This window comes from Pinus tabuliformis, chromosome 3_1 (genome assembly GCF_031772625.1).
Source record: "Pinus tabuliformis cultivar Carrire ecotype Pingquan chromosome 3_1, CPIR1, whole genome shotgun sequence".
NCBI classification, from domain to species: domain Eukaryota; kingdom Viridiplantae; phylum Streptophyta; class Pinopsida; order Pinales; family Pinaceae; genus Pinus; species Pinus tabuliformis.
The window spans coordinates 840,629,711-840,642,254 of record NC_142301.1 but is presented as its reverse complement, the minus strand read 5'-3'; positions in this window follow the sequence as shown (position 1 = coordinate 840,642,254).

Genomic DNA, 12,544 nt, shown 5'->3' with positions numbered 1-12,544 from the left:
ATGTGTTCATAGGGTATTTAAAGGATAATATCCAACATGATGTGCGCCTTTGGGAACCTAATTCATTAAAGAAGGCGTTCAGGTTAGCAAGAAAAATGGAAAGCAAAATTATGGCAACTAGGAAGCATACCATTCACAACTATAAAGACGGAAGTGTTGTTGCCCATAGTCTTCCACAACCTACAAGTTTGACACCACAACAATTGGAAGAAAAAAGAGCAAAAGGGCTTTGTTACAATTGTGATAGAAAATACACAAAAGGTCAAAAGTGTGCTGAGAAGAAATTATTCTACATAGATTGTGAAGAGGAAGAAGAAAAGGAGCAAGAAAGGTCAAAAGAAGAGGATATATTCCAGGAACAAAGCCTAGATGAAGAACAAATAAATCCGACCATATATTGTAATGCATTGGCGGGAATTACCACTCCTCAAACCATCAAGATAGAAGGACAAATCAAGAAGAAAAAGGTAATAGTGTTGATTGATTCAGGAAGCACCCACAATTTTATTCATTGTAGGGTAGCAAAAGAATTGAATTGATTCCTATATCCAGCACCAGAGTGTCAAGTGATGATTGCAAATGGAGGAACAACAAATTGTTCTGGAAAGTGCCATAATATCAAGCTATCCATGGGAGAATATGTATTGACTAGCCCAATGCTTTCCATTCCAATGGGAGGTGTTGATGTTGTACTAGGAGTCCAATGGCTACAATCCTTGGGTACAATAGCTTTTAATTTTCAAGAACTTTTCATGAAATTTTCTGTGGAAGGAAAGGAAGTTGAATTAAGGGGTATTGCAGGGAAACCAGGAAAGATAATCAGCTCTAATGGCATGACAAAGCTTCTAAAAAAGGAGCAAAGAGGTGTAATTGCACAATTATGTTCGCTAGATGTTTCCACATTGGAATCATCTATTTCTCCAGATCTCCAAAAAGTCCTGGACAATCATTCCAAGGTATTTGAGACTCCCAAAGGTCTCCCACCTATGCGTGATCATGATCATGCTATTCATCTGATTCCAGGAAGTGTTCCTCCAAACATCAGGCCGTACAAATATCCATATGTCCAAAAAAGTGAAATTGAATGTATGGTTGCAGAAATGCTAGAGGCTGGTATAATTCAACCGAGTCAAAGTTCTTTCTCAGCTCCAGTAGTATTGGTGCACAAGAAGGATGGATCATGGCGCATGTGTCCAGATTATAGGGAGCTCAACAAGCTCACTATTAAAGATAAGTTCCCCATTCGTGTCATTGATGAATTACTGGATGAATTGCATGGATCAATTTACTTCACCAAGTTGGATCTTCGTTCGGGATATCATCAAATCAAAATGAAGATTGAAGACATTCCGAAAACGGCATTTAGAACTCATGAGGGTCATTATGAATTTTTGGTCATGCCTTTTGGCCTTACCAATGCACCTTCAACATTTCAAGGTTTGATGAATTCAATTTTCAAACCATTCCTTAGAAAATTTGTGTTAGTATTTTTTGATGATATACTAATCTACAGCAAGTCTTGGAAGGATCATGTTGAACATGTTGACAAGGTGCTACAACTATTGGAGGAGAAACAATTATATGCAAAAAGATCCAAATGTTTCTTTGGAGTCCAGAAGGTGGAATATTTGGGTCATATTGTATCTCATGAAGGAGTTAAGGTAGACCCTAGCAAAATTAAAGCCATTAAGGAATGGAAAATCCCCACATCCATAAAGCATCTGTGAGGATTTCTTGGGTTGACAGGGTATTATCGCAAGTTCGTTAAGAATTATGGGAGAATAGCAGCACCTCTAACAACATTATTGAAGAAAGATTCATTTTCATGGACTCCAGAAGCAACAAAGGCCTTTAAACATCTTAAAGAGGCAATGTGCCAAGCACCGATCTTAGCTACACCGGACTTCACAAAAACCTTTATTGTGGAATGTGATGCTTCAGGAAATGGAATTGGTGCTGTTCTAATGCAAGATGAAAGACCCATTGATTTTGAAAGTCATCCAATCAAGGGAAAGTTTTTAAACAAAGCTATTTATGAGAAGGAAATGTTGGCAATACTCCATGCACTTAAGAAATGGCGCACTTGATGTCAAATTCCTACAACAAAATCAACCATCTTGTCACTCTACCATTTGTAATAGGTTTATTTTCTAAATGTTTTATGGCAGAGTGATCTATATATAAAACAACAGGATATCCAGTGATATAATGCCTAAATTTATTTACAACATGTATTAAACTAAAAACTCTTTTTCAATAACAGTATAGTTTAGCTTAGCAGGAGACAAATTCTTGCTGATATAATAGATTACATATTGTTTTTTGTCTTCTTCCTACCCAAGAACTGCTCCAATAGCTGTGTCTGAAGCATCTGATGAAATTTGAAATGGTAGGTCCCAATTTGGGCCTCTGAGCACTGGGGCTGTTGGCACAAGATTTTTCAGATCCTCAAAAGCATGGCACATATATCTGTCCAAACAAAGTCAACATTCCCTATCAGTGCGTATAGAGGTGCAGCTATTTGAGAAAATTGTTCTATAAATCTCCTATAATAACCAGAAAATCCAAGAAAACTGCATACCTCTGTCTGTGTGGTAGGAGTAGGTATTAGCAAAATTATTTGAATTTTGGCTGGATCTACCTGTATTCCAGCCGCTGAGATATAATGACCTAGTATGAGTCCTTCGATCATCATCATATAACACTTTTCATAGCTCAAGCAGAGCCTGGTGGTGATACATCGTTGCAGCACCTTTTCCAATGTGTATAGTGTTCGGTCAACATCATCTCCGTATGGTATGAAATCATCCATGTATACTTCGAGCCCTTCATTTATTAAATCTGAAAAGATGCTGAGGATGGCCCTTTGAAATGTGGCAGGGGCATTGCATAGGCCAAAGGGTAGGACTCTGTAGGCAAATGTTCCCCACAGACAGGTAAAAGTAGTTTTGTCCTGGTCTTCAGGGGCAATCTGAATCTGATTGTATCCACTGAAACCATCCAAGAAAGAAAAGAATTTCTTTCCTATTAATGTGTCTAATACCTAATCAATGAATGGAAGGGGAAAGTGGTCTTTTTGGGTTGCTTTGTTTAATTCTCTATAATCTACACAAATCCTCCACTTTCCATTCTTCTTTGGCACCACTACTAGCGGAGAGACCCACTTGCTATCAGAGATTGGATAAATAAAGTTTACATCTAAATTTTTTTTAATTCAGCTTTCACAATATCTTTCAGGTGGGGGTTGAGTCTCCGTTGGGGTTGGCGAACGGGTCTCACGTCTTTTTCTATGTAAATGTGGTGCGTACACAGTTGGGGATCAATTCCCTTCATGTTCAGATAATCCCATGCAAAAGCTTCCTTATATTTTCTCAGTAGTTGGACAAACATTTCTTCTTGTTCAGGAGTCAGGTTATTATTGATGTTCAAGGTTTTTCCTTGCTCTATCTCTATATTTTTGTTGTTTGAAACAGAGGTAGTGGGTATTGTTTGATCATGAGTGTCTTTGAGAGGATCTTCTTTTAGTTCATTGTCAAATGTTGCCTCTATCATGTGACATTGTACATGGGACCTAGATTTAGATTGGTTAATGAAGTTGTTAATAACATCATCCTCTGTCTGATCTTTAAAATCGAGGGCATCTTCTATGGTTAATGGGGATCTAATGTTTTCTTTGAGGTATGATACAGGATGTTTGTTAGTTTTTATTATTGTTACACTTGGCTAGGCTGGAGGGTATAGAGCTAGATTCTTGATATTACTCCCTCTAGTTATGGTCATGCTGCCTTGTTGGCAGCCGATGTAAGCATCAGTAGTCACAAGCCAAGGTTTGCATAAAATTAACAGGTGTCCATCGAGTCGGTTTTTGGGGTTTATTATTAGAAAGTCAGCAGGATATTCCTAGGAATCAACGAATACCATCATATCGTGTAGTGTACCTTCTGGCCTAACTACTGATTGGTCAGCCAATTCTAATAAGGTGGAGGTTGGTTCTACTGATGTAATGCCCAGTTTTTGACAAGTAGTGGTTGTTAAAATATTAATTGCAGCCCCTAAATCAACTAAGGCATTTGAAAAGGTTCGTCCATTGATTTTCACTGTCACTATTGGATTTCCTAGGTCTTCATATTTGACAGGTGCTTCTCTTCTTGATAACAGATCAGATAGGGTGCCAACTACTTGGACTGCTGGGTTATTTGTTATTCTCCTCCTTAGATTTTTTAGACATAGCTCTTTGATGGTCTTTGCATATATTGGGATATCTTGGATAGCTTGGAGGAATGGGATTTTTATGTACAAATTCTTTAGTTCTCCCAGAATATCAAAGTCGGGATGTTCTATAGGGCGTGGTATGATTAATCATTCTGGGAATGGGGGAGAAGATGTGGTTGCTTGGTCATGAGTCTGTTGTCTGACCACATCTTCTTCTTGTAATGGTTTTTCTGCGAGTAACTAATTTTCAACTTGAACATTTTTATATCCCTCAGTTTCTATGATGTGCCCAGACTTTAATTGAACGTCGTTGCACTCTATTAGATCGGTTTCTAGTTTTGGTGTTTCGATTATTTGAACGAATTGAACTAGTTTGTTATTTGGATTCAGGTTGGGTTGGGCTGGGAGTTGCGGTCTTAAGTTGGACTGGGGATTTTGTTGTAGTGCTAGCAGTGTAGGTTGAGGGAGTGGAATGGTTCCTGCTGGCTGATTCATCGGTCTTTTCCAGTTTGTCTGCTAGGCTTGACTCTGTGAAGTGGGAAGGGACCATTGTGTTGGAGTGGTCTTTTGTGTAGATAGCACAGATTTGAATTGCATCTAGTGGGCACTCTTTGTGGCTATGTTTCTTTCTACATCTGGGACAGAATATTGCTAGATTTTGTTATGCTTCTGCTTGTTTTTGTTTCACTTGCATAATATCAAGCTGTGTTGTTAGAGTCCCCAATATATCAGTTTTGAAATTCTCCAATAAATTTCCGATTTATGTGCGAGTTACTCCTTCTCCAGAGATCTTGTTGTCCCTTGTGAACCTGTCATGTTCCGCTGGTTTTAGCCTTGTGCTACCTCGCGAACTCCTAATACATAAATCAATAATGTCAACAAAATTTTCTTGATAAATGTCTCCTTTTCCCATAATATTTAATGTTTCAACCCATTGTTCCTTCATGCCTTTAATTAATGTTGTTTTCAATACATTTTCAGGTAAGGGTAATGATGCATAAGGAGATCTTTGAAGATTATACTGAAAACTTTCAACATATTCTTCTAGTGTCTCACTAGGTCTAGCTACCATCTGAAATATTTCATCCTTTAACTCTCTAGACCTACAATAATCCCGATATTTCTTCAGGAAATCCCCTTTCATATGATCCCAGTTGTTTATGACACCTCCACCTAACCCCATAAACCATTGTAAAGCAGCCCCTTTTAATGTAGAGGGAAACATTTTAGCTTTTAGGGATCGGTGGTATAGTCATACCCTCTGCACATCACATCGAATTCAAATAAAAATGCGTCTGGATCTTCCGATGTCAGGCCATGGAATGTAGGGATATGTTGGAGAGGAATGGCCTTCATAGGTGCATTAGCTGCAGTATCTACAATGGGATATTGCAGTGTGGAGGTTTGGGGGGTTTGTTGGTTCTAGGCCATTTGGTCAAATATGTGCCAATAACCTTCTGGGATTTCTGGGAGGGTCTTCCTAGGCTGGCTAGAAGGAGCAAGAATGGCCTTAACAGGAATGGCCTTAACAACACTTCCTTTGTCTGAGATGATGAGAGTTCCTTGCTGAACTAATGTCTGGGGGGATTTTAGCTCTTCAGGTTCTTTAGCTTTGTTCTGGGTGATTTTTACAACACTTCCCTTATCTGGGCTACTTAATGGCTAAACTATTCCAAGAGGAGATCTTGGTTCTTCAGTTTCCCTTGTTTCTCCTCCTCCTTCGCAGAGATTACTAAGGTTCCCTTCTTGTAATGATTTTGGGCTAGAATTCTCAATTTCTTGAAAATCTTGCTCCTCTGTTTGGCTGTGCACCTCAGCAAAGGCTACAGATGGTGATTCTGTGGCCCGAAGGGAACTAGTAGGTTGTCTAGAAGCAGCTTTTCTAGGTCCTACTGAAGGCTGAGATTCTGCTTTTTTAAGGATTTCATCTATAAAGGTCGATCGACCAAGGGTCACCAACCCCTTAACTTTATCAGGCTTGGGTAGTGGTTTATGATTCTTTTCAGGATTTTTCTACTTAGTCATGCACACAAATCAAATGCTTATTTCTACCAAAAATAACAACAAATCTACAGGAAAGCGGGTGGGGGAGTAGGGCTGTTACATGCACCATACGCAGGTTCTTACCTTTCGTTTTTAAAACCCAACTCTCTCCTAGCAGGTACTTACACTAATCTCAAAAGAAACAAATGGCTACACTCTTCCCCGACAACGACGCCAAAATGTTGAGCAGTAAAAAGGGTCTTTTTAACCTCTATTTACCCTACATTAATTATCAATCCAGGTACAATTTGTTATCTCAAGAGTGTACTAAGTTTGAGGCGGTCTCTTGTTTGAGAGTAATGCTAGTAGTATAGCGTTTTTACAAAAGTAAATAAATGCTGGAAACAAACTCTAAATGTAATGGCAAGAAACTTAAATGCTTTGCAACCAAATCAAGAACTATAGCAATCATCAGTCAAGGATGCAGTAATGATAACTCTTTCCTTTGTAAACTGATGCAAATGGAAATCAATCAAAGATAAGATCTCCAATCTGGGAACTAGACAGCAATAGTCAATGTTCGCTACAGTTGTAGATCTTCCTGTTCACACCAAAACAAATGCTAGAAGTAACGATTCAAATAAAAAAAAGGAACAACAACTAATCTATTAAAAATATCGAACAACAAAGCTTAACCTACAAGAATGAACTAAGGAGCAATCTTAACCAAAAGGAATTGAGCATCAATCTTTAACTAGTAAATGAATTGAACAACAATCTAAGAAAGGAACAACAAACCTAAGTAAGTCTATGAAATATTGAACAACAAACTTAAATGTAAACACACAATGAATCTAGAATGATGGAATCAGTAATCTTAGTTTAGCATAACAAGTATTAACCACAGTTATAAGGGAACAACAATTGTAGTTTGTAATGGAACAATAATCCGAATGAACAACAATCACAATTATAGGTAAACCGTAGCTAAATGAACAACAATACCAATCTGTAAATGAACAACAATGTTACTCTGTAAACAAATAGTAATGTCAATCTATAAATGAACAGCAATGTTCGAATCAGGCAACGCGATATGATTTCAGAATGAAAAACATAACATTTTCGGTTGCAGATAATAATCTTACTATTCAAATATGAATTCAATATAACAGAGCAAGTAAATGAAATGTCAAGGAACAACAAATTACTAAATAAAGCAAGTAAAGGAAATCAAACCACACACGACTTGTAATCAGAAAATAATGATACAGAAAGCAAGTGATCCACTAGGGCCGGGCCCTTAGCCACCAGGGACGCACTGCTACAGTTACTCCAGAATCAGATAGCGGAACAACAACGAAGTTTATGTATTAATCATGAAAACAGAGTTATAGTAATCGCTCTTTAAAGAGAGTCGATGATCAAAGTTCAGATTGCAACAGCAAATTATATGAATCAACAATAATCCGCCCCTAGGCTAGCAGCGCTGTCCCTTTTTATAGTGACCAGGTGGAAATATAAAAAATACAGATAGCCTTGAGGTAGCGATCCCTCAGGATCAAAGGATCCTGAGGGATTCATCATATCTTTTAATCTCCAGTTATCTTTTCGTCCTCTTGTGCTGATATCGCATTTCTTCTTCCTTTCCCTGGCCCATACACTCTGATCTCGATTTCCTCGTCTGGATGCGGTTTCCTGTCAAAGGGACAACAGTTGGTTTTGCCTTGTCTTTTCCTCCGAAATGGCGATCTTCCATTTTCTTCATTTTCTGCATAGAAAAAGGCAATAATTAGTCATTTTACATTAATCACAAATCTCTTTATCTCTATCATAATCCTTTATCATATGCCCATCTTAGAATGTAAAGAAGTTATGAATTAAAGGAAAAGATAAAGAAATAAGTGGCAATTACATACCTTTTCTAATGCTCAACACTCGGCCCCACTTTCAGGAACATAGTCGTAGGACTAGGTCAGCAGCAAAGACCACAACAATTGAAGGGGACCAAGATCAAGACATCCTTTCTAACTACATATTAAAAAAGAGAAAGAAACTTGATAAAAAATGATTGCACTTATTTATTTAGAGCCTAATTTTTTGAGTACCACATTTTCTACTAAGAGGTTGAATGCCTCATGGCATGTGCATATGTAAATTTAGACTATATTAATAAAAATTTGTGAATTTTCCAATGCAAAAAATTAGAACGATTTTGTTTCATATTATGTAAACATATTTTTTGTGATAAAATTTATTCAAATACAATCTTCGTGGGAGTATAGCACACGAATGGTGAAAATGAATTTTACGGCCAACATTCTTTCAAATTTACATTAGTCAAGTGATATCGAGTAGTATAAGCATTGGTGATCCAAAGTAACTGAGCGCACTGTTATTTTTTATTTTTTTTTAAAATAACCCTCGAGCGATGCACCATTGTCTATTAAGCACCGAGACATACAATTCTTTTTATCGCACCAATGCTTATTATATGAATAGTGCACCATTGTTTTTTGAAATAAAAACCTTGCCCAAGTGCACCATGTTTTTACACATCGGGGCTTTCATATAATGGGAAAGCAATGGTGCTTTATGTGAGTATAGCACCAAAATGGTGAAAAGGACGATTGACATTTTTTTAAATTTCACCCTTGTCTAGTGCTATTGAATAGTATATCAAATATTATCTAGATTTGTGTATTTGACCAATTTAGCTATTTGATTTTTATTTTTTTATTTTGAAAATATAATTTACAATAAAGTTATGTATTTTAATATAAATTTAATATATAAAAAATTATTTAGCACATTCAAAAACACACAAATTATACCCAATTACAATTTAGACAATTTACTCACAAATTTCAAACAAAATTCATTGAAAAAAATCGTCAAATAGTTAGAGTACGTGATTCAACATCTTTTTCAAATTTGCAAGACATTGTCGATGGCGTCACAATAAGATTCCACTGCAAGTTGAATACGATCATGGTGAAATACAACAACCTTTTCAAATTTCGAACACATTGTTGCCAATCTCACAATAATATTCCAAGATTCCAAATTAATTAACCATTTGCATGCCATACTATAAAATCTCAAGTGATTTAAAAATTTAGAAAAGAGTGCAATCGAAATTTTTGAGGTTTTGAGTTTTTTATATAAATAGTTTTCAATCAATATTTAGCGTAATGCTGACAAGAATATATCATACAAAAGTTTGGTAATAATAAGTGATAAGGCTACATGATAAGGAATTATTTTAACAATGCATACATATAACATCCACAAGGTATAAATTATGATTTTTTAAACCCATATAAATTGTAAGTTAAGAATAACCCTGCCACGATGCACTATTGTCTGTTATCGAGCATACAGTTCTATTAACTACATCAGTGTTTATTTTATACAAAGCGCACCACCATTTGTAAATTCAAAACTCTTCCATGTGCACCATGTTGTTTACACATTGGGGCTTTCATAAATAGTGATAGCATTAGTGCTTCATGACAGTATAGTGTACGCACTAGTACACATTATAAGCATAGCACATTGTTGTTTGTATTTGTACAAAACATAACCTTGCAATGGTGCACCATTTTCTATTAATCACTCAGGCCTTCAGTTCAATTAATGACACTAGTGCATATAAAATAATATGTGCATCGTTATTTTTAAATTAAAAAAAACACAACGATGCACCATATTGTTTATGCATCGGGGCGTCGTGAGAGTATAGCACCGGACTGGGAAAAATGAATTTTATGACTGACATTTTTTTAAATTTAACCCTTTTTTGGTGAAATCGAGTATTATATGCATCGGTGTGCATTATTTACTTAGCGAACCTATATTTTTTATTTCTATAAAAAAATAACCCTGCCACGGTGCACCATAGGCTATTAAGCACCGATGTGTCTATTAATGCACCGATGCATCAGTATATTATACACGCATCGTTAAAAAACATTCACTAAAACATCTTGCCACCCAATTCTACTAGTGACCTTCGCTATAAACAATTTTTTGGTCTATTTTTATAGGGGCTTTCGTGAAAACCTCCACTAGAAGGTATTTTCCTTGTAGTGTTTAGTTAACTAAGCGCTTCTTTGACACCAATGCCAAATGTGGGAAGCTCCAAAAAGGAATGTTGCAAGCCCGAAACCCTAATGCAGCAAGCGTGAAGTTGAAACAACGAGGAAACAAATAGATGGAAAGGTTAGTTGAGCATATTTTTGAGGTATGTGTTAATTATATTAAATTCTTGGAGAAGTGTTATCACTTATCTCCATGATTTGTTTGTGTACTAGATTAATTTAACTTGACAAGGGGTTTAACCAATATAAAATCTAAATGTCATACTTGGGTTGGTTAAAATAAACTCTAGCACGATTTCAAATTTGTAGAATGCCTATCCTAAATTACTTTTGTGTTACGATACATGATTCATGGGTTGGGGAGGATTAATGGTCTAGAGTCACTAGTCAGAGTCTCGTCAATCCGAACTAGTACAAGTGATACTTTATGAACTTCCACAATGCCATTCTTTGCTTCATACTTACCTTTATGAGGATTGGATTTACCGATAGCTAGTGTTTAGTTACTCCATGGATTATTTTTGTATATGTATACTTTTATGTGGATATAGAGTTTGAGTAATGGACATCAAGTCTTTCCATGGCTATTGAATGACAACGTACTAATTATTTACTCTCAATTTTTTTCCTGATTATAGTTTGTTATCTAGTTGTGTCCCGTAGAGCACAAATTAATTGGAAGGAATGATATTGATGATTAGATTGATCTAAGGTCGAGTATGCATGCAATGTAAATCCCAACTAGAGCAACACATATAGCCATTCAAATGTGAAGGGACAAATAACTCTTGTTTTTATCAATCCTCTCAATTGTCTGGTTTCTAGGATTCCATTCTATCATTGGAATCTTGTAAAGTTCAAGGTTGTGGTTACTAGTTGTGGTTTTAATTTACATAAGTAAACAAGGTTTATTTTGTTGAAAAGTTTTCATGAATTCTTATGTGCAAAGACTAATTAATTGTATTAAATTCTTGGAAAAACTTTAATGAAATCTTATGCGTAGAGACATAGGTTAACTATGTTTATTTCCTTAAAAAGATTGCATGGTAATGTGGGTAGAAAGATAAATTTACTGTGTTGATCTCTTTGAAAAATATTGTTTGGTTCTTGTGCATTAATCTCTTTGAAAATATTGCATGGTTCTAGTGCATAGAAAGATAAGTTAACCATGATATTTTCATTGAAAAGATTTCAAAGATAAGTTAACCATGTCCTTGTGCATAAAAAGATAAGTTAACTATGGTGATTTCCTTGAAATAGCCATGGATTTGTGATTGCATGCATGCTCTTTATTTACATTCAAGTTAATATAGACGTGGTTTTCATTGGAGATACAGATAGAAAGTCATAGAGTTATAATTTCATGTATTTTCTTCATTCACATGCAGATTTCAAGTTACTACTATATAGTTAAAGATGGTTTTGCATTTTCAATATTAAGGATGAATAGGGGAGTTTTATAATTGTATGCATTTAATTAATACATGTGAAATATGGATAAATAGGCATGGTTTTCTAACTGTATGTATTTAGTTAATGTAATTAAAATATGGGAAAAATATGGCATGCACCTATAATTGTGTGCATTTGTATTATACTTTGGGAATAAAGATAAAAATTCTAACAATATTTTATATTGTTAACTTGTGTTATTATAATGATAATACAAATATTGATTTTGTATTAGAAGAAACAAGTGGAATATTACATATGATTTTGCAACAAGAAGAATAAGTGGAAAAAAATACCATGGTTGTGCAAATATATTCCCATAGTTTTGCATTGGGATTAAATGCATTATAAATATGGTTTTTCATATAATATTTAAGGTATTGTAAGTGTTAAATAGTTAGGGTTATGCTTATAAAAGTAAGAGATTAGTTGTAGAGATGACTTTTACTTTTATATGTGCAAGAAAATGTTTTCTTGAAAAGAGGTACAATGCATAGAGTAATCTAGTAGAATAACAAGTAGAAAATGAATATTGGAGATAGGGAAATTTCGATTCTATCACATTATATATTTGATGAAGAGGGTCATAACCTTTTGGGTTTTGATAATCATGATGTTAGAGTTTACTGATGATAGTGTTTGGCAGGAAAGAATCATGACTTTCACAAAGAATGGAGTGATGGTTTTTTTAAACTAACCTCGTTTACAGTGATCAAAAGATGGATTATAACAAATACTATTGCAAGCGACGAAGTAATTATGTCTAATTATTGTTATATATAGAGTGAAGATTA